The 13,454-nt window shown below is 44.4% G+C and overlaps 1 protein-coding gene across 10 annotated transcripts in view; it reads right to left on the bottom strand.

Moving 5' to 3' along the window:
* Positions 1-13,454, bottom strand: part of LOC140203835 (homeobox protein Meis1-like) — a 437,451-nt gene that overhangs the window by 258,282 nt on the left and 165,715 nt on the right. The gene's annotated exons all lie outside the window — the stretch shown is intronic.

Here is a 13,454-nt window from a genome sequence, read left to right as displayed (position 1 = left end):
TAAGCTGTTTAAAGCATATATTAGTTCCCAAGTCTTTTGGATTTGAGATGAAACTACCCCATCTCCTTCCAGACAAGTTCAGCAAGTTGAATCTTGAATTAATTCTATGTACTTTATACTTTATTGTCGCCAAACAAGTGATACTAGAATGTACAATCATCACAGCGATATTTGATTTGATATTTGTTTTGGACCATTTTGAACAAACCTGCCTCCAGCTTTTAATTCTGGCTTCTTCTTCTTCTTTCCTGTCCTGATGAAGGGTCTCAGCCCGAATTTTTATCAACTGTTTATTACTATATGATCAGATTTCTTCGTCTTCGGCCCTTTACCTCTTCCACTGAGCATCTCCCAGCTTCTTACTTCATTCCCCTTACCCCGCTCACCTTTCCTCTCTCTCGGTCTCACCTATCGCTTACCATCTGTGTACTCTTTCCATTCTGCCAGCTTCCTATTCGGGCTCCTGCCCCCTTCCTTTCCTGATGAAATGTCAGTTGTCTATTCCCCTCCATAGAGGCTGCCCGATTTGCTGAGTTTCTCCAGCATTTTGCCAGAATCAGGTTTAATCAGGGAGCCGTGGTAACGTAACGGTTAGTACGGCACTATTGCAACTTGTTCTCTCCAATGGTGTCCTCTGCGGGGAGTCTATACGGCCTCCCAATGGGATATGTGCATTTCCCCTGGTTTCCTCTCAGTAGGTTAGCAGGTCAATTGGTCATTGCAAGTTGTCCTGTGATTAGGTTAGAGTTAATTGGAGGATGCTGGGCAGTGTGGCTTGAAGGATGAGAAAAGCCTATTCCGCTCTGTATCGCTAAGTTAAATAAATAAAGAGGTATCATGTCATGAAATTTGTTGTTTTGTAGCAGCAGTAAATTGCATAATAATAAAAAACATAGATCACAATATTAATTAATGAATTAATTAAGTAAGTAATGAAAATCAGAACAAACAAAAGGAAAAACATTGAGATGTAGTGTAAATAGATTCATTGTCCATTCAGAAATCTGATGGCGGAGGGGAAGAAGCTCTTCCTAAAACATTGAGTGGGTGTCTTCAATATTCTGCACCCCCACGTTGATAGTAACAATGAGAAGAGGGCGCATCCTGGGTGATGGAATCCTCAGTGGTGGCAGGAGGCATCGTTCCTTGCAGATGTCCTCAGTGCCCATGATGGAACTGGTTGAGTTTACAACTTTCTGCAGCTTTTTCCAATCCTGTGCGGTGGCCCCTCCGTACCAGAAGGCAATGCAGCCAGTAAAAATGCTCCCCACGGCACATCTGTAGAAACTTGCGAGCGTCTTTGGTGATGTACCAAGTCTCCTCAAGTTCCTAATAAAATATAACCACTGCCGATTCTTCTTTGTAATTACATCAGTATGTTGGGCCTGGGATAGATCTTCAGAGATGTTGACACCCAACATCTCTTACACTCTTGGAAGAAAGTCTTGCACTCCTTTTTAAATCTGGTCTTTTATTCCACTTCAATAAATTCTTTGACCTGAAACGTCAAGAACCCTTTTCCCTCCACAGATGCTGCATGACCCATCAAATTCCTTCAACAGATTGTTTCTCCAGATTTCAGTGCTTTTGCTACCTCTTCCATCTCAGCTTTACAGTGCCTTTCAAAAGTATTCAGCCCCCCCAACTCATTGTTCACATAAATAAGTAATTAACCAAGGATTTTGATCAACTTAACTGAGACTTTTTATTTGGGAACACATGCTGCTTCTTTCACAGTAGAGCCCAATAAAACAGGGAAAGTTGTAAAGTTGCAAACCATGAAAACATAAAACATAAAACATAAAACATGTTCCCGATTTTGGGGGAGTCCGGAACCAGAGGCCACAGTTCAAGAATAAGGGGTAGACAATTTAGAGCGGAGTTGAGGAAAAACTTTTTCACACAGAGGGTTGTGGTTCTGTGGAATGCTCTGCCTCAGAAGGCAGTGGAGGCCAATTCTCTGGATCCTTTCAAGAAAGAGTTAGATAGAGCTCTTAAAGATAGCAGAGTGAAGGGATATGGGGAGAAGGCAGGGAAAGGGGACTGATTGTGGATGATCAGCCATGATCACAGTGAATGGTGGTGCTAGCTCGAAGGGCTGAATGGCCTACTCCTGCATCTATTGTCTATTGTCTATTGAAAAGCTAAAAAATCAATAACTGAAATCTCAGCAGTTCAAAAGTATTCATCCCCTTTTGCTTTAGTTGAACCACCTCTCACAGCTATTACAGCCAATAGTCTATATGGATAACTTTATATTAGCTTTGCACAACACGATGGACAAGATTTGCCCATTCCTCCTTGCAGAATTGATCAAGCTGTGCCAGGTTAGTTGGGGAACGGTGGTGGACAGCAATCTTAAGGTCCTGCCAGAGATGTTGGATCTGGTTAAGGTCAGAATTCTGACCGGGCCACTCAAGGACATCCATTTTTTGAAGCCAGTCCATGGTTGCTCCAGCAGTGTGCTTTGGGTTGTTGTTCTGCTAAAGGATGAGCTTCCTCCACAGTTTAAGCTTTCTGGAAGAGGCTGGGAGGATATTAATAAAGGATCTCTCTGTACTTAGTGGCAATCATCTTCCCATCAATCCCAATGGAGGTGAGATGGATAGAGACATGCCAGTGATGCTTAGGACGAGAATTCGGAAATTTAAAAAATGTTCACAGGCCAGAACTGGAGGAGCATAGGGATCCTGGGTATCAGTTTTGAAGATGAATGGTCTTAACCTGAAATATTGATTATTCCTTTTTATTTTATTTTATTGGTTTTTTGCTCCAGATTCCAGCAGCTGCTGTTTCCGGTGTCTCGCAAGGTTTCTGATTGCTCCCTGGTGTCATTCCGTGATGTACGCTGCCTGTGCTTAGTGCAGGGGCTCCCAATCTGGGGTGCATGGGCTCCTTGCTGAATCATTCTGGTCCATGGCATAACAACGTCGGGAGCCCCCAGCTTAGTGTCAGAAAGGATGCCAGTGATTCAGTCTAAGCCGCTGGTTTAACAACCCCACTGTTTTACTGCAGCTGCGAGTTAGCACAGCAAGATCCCATAAATCAGGGAACGATATCCTCTGCTGATGTGGTAAACGCTGTTTGAAGGGTACATATTGGTCAGGATAACTTCCTAACTTTATTTCACGTAGGGTCATGGGATCTCCGCACTCGCCTAGAGGGATAGTTGAATCCAAATCAGGTCTATTATTACTGACATTTATAACATGAAACCTGTTGTTTTCTGGCACCCATACGGTGTGAGGCCATAAAATTATTATAAATTACAAAACTAAGTTTGCTTGTTCATTACGTGCCATGCTGTATGACGTGGCCGATCACGGTCTTTCCACGACTATGACTGCTCTTGGCAAATTTTTCGTCCGAAGTGGTTTGCCATTCCCTTCTTCTGGGCTGTGTCTTTACAAGGCGGGTGACCCCAGTCATTATCAATACTCTTCAGAGACTGTCTGCCTGGCGTCAGTGGTCGCATAACCAGGAATTGTGATCTGCACCGGCTGCTCGTACGACCATCCACCACCTGCTCCCATGGCTTCGCGTAACCCTGATCAGGGGGCTAAGCAGGTGCTACACCTCACCCAAGGGTGACCTGCTGGCAAGCGGAGGGAAGGAGTGCCTTACACCTCCTTTGGTAGAGATGTAACTCCACCCTACAAAACCAAAAATATAGTGCAAAAAAGGGGAATAATAAGGTGGTGTTCATGGGTTCATGAACCATCTGGAAATATGATGGCAGAGGGGAAGAAGTTGTTCCTGAATTGTCAAGTGTACCTCTTCCCTGATGATAGTAATAAAGAGAGGATATATCCTGGATGGTGAGGGTCCCTCATTATAGATGACACCTTCTTGAGCACCACCCACTGACGCTGTCCTTGATGGTGGGGAGGTTTGTGCCCGTGATGGAATGGCAGAGTCTACCACCCCCTGCACCCTCTTGTGATCCTGTGCGTCGGAGCCTCCACACCAGGCGGTGATGCGCCCAGTCAGAATGCTGTCCACCGTACACAGATAGAAATTTGTGTGAGTCATTGGTGACATACTGAATCTCCTCAAACTCCTCATGAGTAGATGGGGACTCAGCAAGAGATACCACCTCCAACAGTGTCGAGAGTCATCCTGGATGTAAATGTGAACTGAACAAGAGATACCATCTCCAACAGCATTGAATCATCCTCAATGTAAATGCAAACTGAACAAGAGATACCACCTCCAACAGCGTGAGTCATCCTCAATGTAAATGTGAACTGAACAAGGGATACCACCTCCAACAGCATCGAGAGTCATCCTCAACGTAAATGGGAATCCAACAAGAACATAGAACATAGAACATAGAATAGTACAGCACAGTACAGGCCCTTCGGCCCATAATGTTGTGCCAGCCCTCAAACCCTGCCTCCCATATAACCCCCCACCTTAAATTCCTCCATATACCTGTCTAGTAGTCTCTTAAACTTCACTAGTGTATCTGCCTCCACCACTGACTCAGGCAGTGCATTCCACGCATCAACCATTCTCTGAGTAAAAAACCTTCCTCTAATATCCCCCTTGAACTTCCCACCCCTTACCTTAAAGCCATGTCCTCTTGTATTGAGCAGTGATGCCCTGGAGAAGAGGGGCTGGCTATCCACTCTATCTATTCCTCTTATTATCTTGCTCACCTCTGTCATGTCTCCTCTCATCCTCCTTCTCTCCAAAGAGTAAAGCCTTAGCTCCCTTAATCTCTGATCATAATGCATACTCTCTAAACCAGGCAGCATCCTGGTAAATCTCCTCTGTACCCTTTCCAATGCTTCCACATCCTTCCTATAGTGAGGCGACCAGAGCTGGACACAGTACTCCAAGTGTGGCCTAACCAGAGTTTTATAGAGCTGCATCATTACATCGTGACTCTTAAACTCTGTCCCTCGACTTATGAAAGCTAACACCCCATAAGCTTTCTTAACTACCCTATCTACCTGTGAGGCAACTTTCAGGGATCTGTGGACATGTACCCCCAGATCCCTCTGCTCCTCCACGCTACCAAGTATCCTGCCATTTACTTTTTGGAGATACCATCTCCAACAGCGTCCAGTCATCCTCAATGTAAATGTGAACTGAACAAGAGATATTATCTCCAACAGCATCGAGAGTCATCCTCAAGGTAAATGGGGACTGAACAAGGTATACCATGTCCAACAGCATTGAGAGTCATCCTCGATGTAAATGGGGACTGAACAAGGGATATCACCTCCAAAAGCATAAAGAGACATCCTCAATTTTGTGTGAGGCTTACTAATTTACTACCTGGGGCTCATTTGCAGATATCCAATCACCTCATATTTGTGGGACCTGTGCCCTCTTGTAAAATTTGCTTAACAGTCCCGCAAGCCTCAAAAGTAGAAAATAAACTTGCCAATGTTATTGATGACCTTTACAGTGAAAGGCATGACGAGTCCTGCTGATCCTGACCATGCACATTCCATAGGTTTAAACTCTTTCTGTAAAGCCCATGGGTCAGCAATGCAAGGCACTATACTCCAGGACAGGACCGAGAGACTGCAGAACTGTCAGAAGTGCTGTCTTTCTGGATAATCTATCAGTTGGAGATTACACCAGTTTACAGTTGCTTTTGAAGTCAAACAGGAAAGATTCCCCTGTATTCTTGTCCACATTTTCTATTTTCAGTTACTGAAGTAATTAAAAATGTTGGAGGTACCCAAGAATCATCAGGGTGCTGGTGCAACCTTATATGGATTCCAGTGGAGAGGTTTAATAGATTAGATTAGATTATGAGGCCATGCAGTCCTCTTTTATTGTCATTTAGTAATGCATGCATTAAGAAATGGTACAATGTTTTTCCAGAATGATATCACAGAAACACATGACAAACCGACTTAAAAACTAACAAGGTCATACGAACTTTAAAGCGTTAAATGGGGGTGTGAAGCATTGTGATAACAATGAGATTCAAAATACATTTAATATCAAAGTACGTATGCAGTATACAACCCTGAAATTCGTCTTTCTCACAGACAGCCACGAAACAAAGAAGGATCATGGAACCCATTCAAAGAAAATAAACATCAAACCCCCCTACCCCCATCCGCCAACAAAAGGTCGTGCAAATGGCATCAAAAGAAATGAGCGAAGCACAGAATATAAAACATATATTCAAAAGGACACGAAGTCTGTAGAGAGAAGGGGTGGTTTCCTTGGCTGCGTAAGTCTAAGAAAGACACACTCCAGTCCTGCCAAACCCATCAGATTGGGACAGCTCTCGCACCTCAAACCCCGGTTTATCTGGATGCTGTGTAATTTGCTACCCTGTTACAACAGACACTGCATACGGCTAAAGGAATTATAATTATGAATCTTAACTCAACAAAAGGGTTAGTAAAGAAAAGAATGAAAAATAACAAAAAGAGCCCATTATAATTAAACAGTCAAATGTGCACCAGTTGGAGCTCAACACTTCCAAAAGTCATATTCACCGATCTTCTGTCGACTGCAGCACTTTGCTCCATCAAATCACGGTCCCCCACCAGATCGAATCTGCGACCGGTTCTCCCCAGCATCTTCCCTCTCCGTCTCCCGCCGAACAAAGGACCCAGCTCACATGCCAAAGCACCCAATATCTCTAACCATAACCCAAACACTGCCTCTGCAGAAAGACCATTATTCTAGCAGTGAAAACTTTCCCAGGCTGCTACAAAAGTAATAAAAAATAGATCACCAGAAATATTGATAGAAAAACAAGCAGCGAACTCCGGGGGAGAGGTGAGAGCGGTAGAGATAGACCGGGATACAGAAAGGAAAGAGTGTGATGGTTAGGAAAAGAATGAGTGTAGAGAAAACATTTTGTATTAGAGCTACTGGTAAATTGAAAGATTTATAATCATTAATGATGAATTTTTGAAGGAACCAGCATTACAACAGAAGGTGCTGTGGCAGACTGGAGGCTATATTAAATTGAGCATTACTTGCTCACCATACTATGTCAATTGAAAGGAAAGGTGTGAGGCAGAGAAACAGATTGAACTCGGTTATTTTTATATAATTGATGAAGTAATAGAAATTAGGCAAGCAACACGGATTTCCAGTAGAAACACAAAAGGATTTAAGGCTGTTGTAGGAATTACATTTGGCCAGCCAGTGGTGTACTGGCATCAGCATCGGACTTTGAGGCAAATGGTTGCAGGTTCGAATCCGGTTGGCCCCTTGCACGTTTTCAGCCTGTGCTAGGCTGAGCAGTGAGCCAAAAAAAAATCATAAAAAACAGATAAATGCTAAGGAAATGGCAAAAAATGCCACCGATGTGTCACAAGACGTGAAAAGGTACAACAAGGAATTGCATACTGTTTGTCTGTAAAGATTCAGAGCACAAATTAGACGAGCATGTAGTAAGTGCAGTGGGAGACAGAAAATGCTGGGAAAAAACTCAGCAGGTCAGGCAGTACCTGTGGAAAGAGAAATTGCTACGTAATATTCCAGGTCAAAAACACCTCATAATTTTCCTTTTTTTTCTACAATATGGGTTGGATTAAGCAAAAGAGATTATGCCAGAAAGGGACAAACATTATGGAAAGTTTTTAGCATAGTTTTCTGAAATAATATTTCTCAGAACTATGTTGGCCAGCTAGAATTAGTGAACAGCCGATGGTTTATAAATATTTATCAAATAGTGATCATGATAAGAGTGAATTCAGCAGTGTATTGGAAAGGAGGAAAAATGAAATTGCTATCAAGATTGTTGATTTTTACAGAGCTACATTCAATGATGAGACAAAGCCTGTTCACAGTAAACTGGGCCAGTGGAGTTAATCAGTCAATAACTGTGAGGAGATCGGAATAGAATTTGATATAATGCTGAAGTGGTTTCTATCCTTAAGCTCGACCTAGCAGAAACATTTAAAGATAAGGAATACCGTGAAGCGAACTAAAAAGCACATAAATATACAGAAAGAACTCCAATTTGCTGAGTGGAAAGAGATATTAAATACAGCAGAGGATGACAAAGGTGCTATATAAAGGAGAGTAAAATTAAACTTTCAGGGGTAACCCAATGAACTTTTTGTTTAAAATTATACATGAAAATGCGGAGGTTTTCAGGAGTAATATAGGGCATTTGAAAGCAGGCACAACATATACAATCAATTAAAATATAATAGAACATAGAACATAGAATATAGAACAGTACAGCACAGTACAGGCCCTTCGGCCCATAATGTTGTGCCGACCCTTAAACTCTGCCTCCCATATAAGCCCCCACCTTAAATTCCTCCATATACCTGTCTAGTAGTCTCTTAAACTTCACTAGTGTATCTGCCTCCACCACTGACTCAGGCAGTGCATTCCACACACCAACCACTCTCTGAGTAAAAAACCTTCCTCTAATATTCCCCTTGAACTTCCCACCCCTTAACTTAAAGCCATGTCCTCTTGTACTGAGCAGTGGTGCCCTGGGGAAGAGGCGCTGGCTATCCCCTCTATCTATTCCTCTTATTATCTTGTACACCTCTATCATGTCTCCTTTCATCCTCCTTCTCTCCAAAGAGTAAAACCCTAGCTCCCTTAATCTCTGATCATAATGCATACTCTCTAAACCAGGCAGCATCCTGGTAAATCTCCTCTGTACCCTTTCCAATGCTTCCACATCCTTCCTACAGTGAGGCGACCAGAACTGGACACAATACTCCAAGTGTGGCCTAACCAGAGTTTTAGGCATTAATAGGCATTTTAATCTTGGAGTCATGCAGCATCAAATCAGGCTCTTCAGCCCAACAATCTATGCCGACTAAGATTCCCATCTAAACTAGTTCCAATCCATGGGTTTGGCCCCTATCTCTCTCATCTGTGCGACCTGTCCAACTGCCCAATAACTAAATTGCTTTCTTGTTGGTGTTTTGCAACAGACGAAACAAATCACATCCATAAATGCCAGCCAAGCTGAAGGCAGCGATAAAAACTGAGCACAAGGAGGCAGGAGCTGGCCATTCGGCCCATCGAGCTGGCCCCACCATTCAATGTGAGCTTGACTGATTCTCCCCAGGCCTCAAACTCCTCTCCGCCCCTCCGAATTGTCAACTTTCAAAGTAATTCATTACCTCCAGTGTTCCGGCCTCTGCATTCCTCCGGAGTTCAGGAATTCCAGAAATTCCCCAATATTTTTTCAGAAGGAATTCCTGTGCACCTCGCCTTGAGTCAGAAATTCAAGGAGAGGGTATTTCCTAAACGATCACGTGAAATTACGTTAATGCAGGAAATAATGTTAGTCAAATCTGCTGGATCAAATTGATTCTGTTCTTGGATTTAAAGGAAGCAGGTGTCCAGCTGTGACCTTCCAAAATAGTCCTTCTTTGTTTGGATTTGAAAATTACTCATGTCACTTGATTTTTAGGGTGGCAGGTTGGAGATACGGCTCTTCCAAAGGAGGTGTGAGGCGCTCCTTCCCTTCGCTAGCCTGCAGGTCGCCCTTGGGCAAGGTGTAGCACCTGCTGAGCCCCCGATCAGGGTTACGTGAAGCCATGGGAGCAGGTGGTGAATGGTCGTACGAGCGGCCGGTGCAGATTACAAGTCCTGGTTGTGCGACTATTGATGCCAGGCAGATAATCTCTGAAGAGTATTGATAATGGCTGGGGCTGGGTGGGGGGGCTAGGTGTTAGCCAACTTGTGAAAACACTGCCCAGAAGAAGGCAGTGACAAACCAGTTCTGTAGAAAAATTTGCCAAGGACAATCATGGTCATAGAAAGACTGTGATCGCCCCCTCATCACACGACACGGCACATAATGATGATGTCATATGACACGGCACATAATGATGATGTCATACGACACGGCACATAACGAATGAACAAACTGTTTCTTATGGAAGTTGTGGGAAGCCGGTGAATTTGATTCAATCGGAGTCAGAGAGCTAGGAGAGTCTTTGGTTAAAGAATGAGCCACTCATTGCTTTCAGATTTTCATTTGATTCATAGGAACTGGCATCTATTTGTAAAATGGAGGCCGGGAAGTGCCCAATTTTCAGAGATGTTGTCGTTCCGCGGATGTCTGTCCTCTCGGGTGGGTGTAACAGAATCTATGACAATATCTCAAAAATGGAGCTTTCCCTGTTGCACTGGACAACACTTACCCTTGGTGAGATGAAAAGTCTAATGTCCACATGAACGTCGAACGCCAGAGGGCATGCATTGAAGGTGGGAGGGGGTAGGTGGATGCCTGGTATGGTGGTAGAAGCAAATACATCAGAGGCTTTTAAGAGATGCTTGGATAGGCCCATGAGCATGAGGAAGATGGAGGGATATGGACATGGTGTCGGTAGGAGGGATTAGTGTTTGGGTGTCTTTGATCTGCTTTATAGATGGTTCGGCACCATATTGTGGGCCGAATGGCCTGTTCATGCGCTGTACTCTTCAGTGTTAAACCCGTTAAATTAAATGCAAGTGCACAACCTTCCTCCATACCTCAGCTTTGCTCCACACAGGCATCCTCCATCCAGTTGTAGCTCCTTTATCACTTCCCCGCGCTTTACCCAAGGGCCTTTCAGCGTAGAGTCACATGAAATTCTGTGGAATGAAGTGCACTGAAACAGAGCCTTCAGCCTGGACTCTGGGTTGGTCTCTTGTGCTCCACACAATCTCCTCTCACCCCTTCAGCTCTTGCTCCATGTCCTTTCTTCCTTAAGTGTTATCTGTCCCAGCCGAACGACATTGTGCAAGTGTCGTTCAGTGATGGGTGAGTGAAGTTGGTTCCACTGGATCTAGAGCCTTATGGTTAATAACCATTCCTCGTACTTGGTGGAAGAGGCTCCTGTACCTTCTTCCTGAATGGCAGCGGTGAAAAGACAGCATGACCTAGATGACGGGAGTCCTTGATGACAGATGATGCTCTCCTGCGACAACGCTCCATGTAGATGTCTCAATGCTGGGGAGATTTTACCCGTCTCGGACTGGGCTGTATCCACTACTTTCTGTAGGATTTTCCATTCAACGGTATTGGTATACCGTTCCCACAGTCTATAGACTTACTTTCATGAACTCTTCATCTCACGTTCTCAATATTTATTGCTTGTTTATTTATGATTATTTCTTTTTTTTCCTTTTGTATTTATGTAGTTTGCTGCCTTTTGCACATTTGTCCATCCTGTTGGGTGCGGTCTTTCATTGATTTTAGTATGTTTCTGGGACTTACTGAGTATGCAAACAAGAAAATGAATCTTGGGTGGTATACGGCTGACATGTACGTACGTTGATGTAAATTTACTTTGAACTTTGAACCCCACGTGAAGCTGGCACTGGAGGAACTGTGCACAGCGGTTGCAAGTCAAGAGACCGCACAGCCTTCGAGAACAAATTCAGAAGATAGTGCCCCAAGGAGGGCCCTCACCATCCTGGACATGCCCTCTTCTCATTATCGGAAACCAAACGTGCATCGGAGTCTGGGTCTGAGGCCTCCGTCGGTCAGAGTTTATCATGGATATTGAGTCCTAGCTGTCCAGGACTGAAAGAAGCTGCAGAGGGTTGTAAATCTAGTCAGCTCCAACTTGGGTACTAACCTACAAAGTACCCAGGACATCTTCAGGGAGCAGTGTCTCAGAAAGGCAGCGTCCATTATTAAAGACCTCCAGCTCCCAGGACATGCCCTTTTCTCACTGTTACCATCAGGTAGGAGATACAGAAGCCTGAAGGCACACACTCAGTGATTCAGGAACAGCTTCTTCCTCTCTACCATCCAATTCCCAAATGGACATTGAACCCTTGGACAATACCTCACTATTTTCAATATAGTTTTCTGTTTTTGCATGATTTTTGATCTATTCAATATATGTATACCGTAATTGATTTATTTATTTATTATTATTATTTTTATTTTTTTCTTCTATATTAGATATTGCATTGAACTGCTGCTGATAAGTTAACAAATTTCACGTCACATGCCGGTGATAATAAACCTGATTCTGATTCTAGATACACAAGCCAGGGCAGTACGATATGGAGAGCAAGCTGTTGCCCGTGTAGCAAGCTCCCCTCTCCACGCATCTGATGAACCCAAAGGAACGGCAGAGACCGATACGGTTTGGTTCCAGCGGTGTCGCAGGAGTTGCCAGTCAGCATTGAACTCAATATAGGACTGCCTTAGGGACTCCATTAAGGCATCCGTTAGTCTTGCGAGACCATGGATCTGTGCCTGGAAAGTCTTCACTCTCCAGGGCGCAGGTCTGGGCAAGGTTGTATGGAAGACCAGCAGTTGCCCATGCTGCAAGTCTCCCCTCTCCACGACACCAATGTTGTCCAAGGGAAGGGCATTAGGACCCATACAGCTTGGCATCAGTGTCATCGCAGAGCAATGTGTGATTAAGTGCCTTGCTCAAGGACACAACACGCTGCCTCGGCTGGGGCTCGAACTCACGACCTTCAGATTGCTAGTCGAATGCCTTAACCACTTGGCCACGTGCTCACTTAGGGACTCCAGCTCCAAATATTTCCCTCGGGGTTTACTCGAGTACACAGCAGGGCAGCGCAGGTTTGAGATCAGAGCTTTCCTTCTCCTATATGAGCTGCCAACCACGGCTGACGAGCCCCATCTGCCCGAAGCGACTGGTTTTAAGGCACCAGTAACCCGGCTTTGACCCTTCTCCAGTCAGCAGGAACGGTTCTGCCGGGCCTAGTAACTAAGCCACACGTGAAGGCCAGGAGCTGGACTTGGTTGTCAAAGGCTGTTTGAGGTGCACGCCATTGGGAGCATTTAGTAAGTTGTGGGAGCTTGTCCCCATTACCACCTCTGGCTATAACAAATCTAAGAAACCACTAAGGATGCACATAAAGGATTTTAGGAGCAGCTTTTTCTTCTTCCACCATCAGAATTCTGAATGGTCCATGAACTCAGGAATAGTGCCTCACTATTCCTCTCTTGTGTTCTTCATCTATTTACTTGTTTACCTGTTTGCTTATCTATTAGTGTCACTGTCCTGGTGCAGGTTTTTGACCCAAAGCATCAACGAGTCCTTTTCCCCAACAGATGCTGCTCACCCATTGAGTCTCCCCAGTAAGACTGTTTATTGTTCATTGCTCTCATGGTCTTGTCAAAGGCTTCAGCCACTGGATAACGCACACATCTATACGTGTGACGCCAGGTCCCGCGTGATCCAAAATGGATAGGTTTCTCTGTCTCTACACTCCTCAACCCTTCCCAAGTTCTCTGACCTTCAACAGATCAACTGTAGATGCTCTGTTCCACATAAAGAGTAGCTCCAGCTGCCTCAGTCGTTCCCACTGTGAGAATCATAACCAGAATGAAGATTATCATCGCTGACGTACGTCATGAAATTTGTTTTTTTTTTGTGTGGCAGCAGTAGAGCACAGTTGGCGCGTGGCCAAGTGGATAAGGCATTCGTCTAGTGATCTGAAGGTCGCTAGTTCGAGCCTTGGCAGAGGCAGCGTGTTGTGTCCTTGAGCAAGGCACTTAACCACAC

Source organism: Mobula birostris, chromosome 10 (genome assembly GCF_030028105.1).
Source record: "Mobula birostris isolate sMobBir1 chromosome 10, sMobBir1.hap1, whole genome shotgun sequence".
NCBI lineage: Eukaryota > Metazoa > Chordata > Chondrichthyes > Myliobatiformes > Myliobatidae > Mobula > Mobula birostris.
The sequence above is the reverse complement of the archived record's forward strand: the minus strand, read 5'-3'. Positions and strand labels throughout refer to the sequence as shown.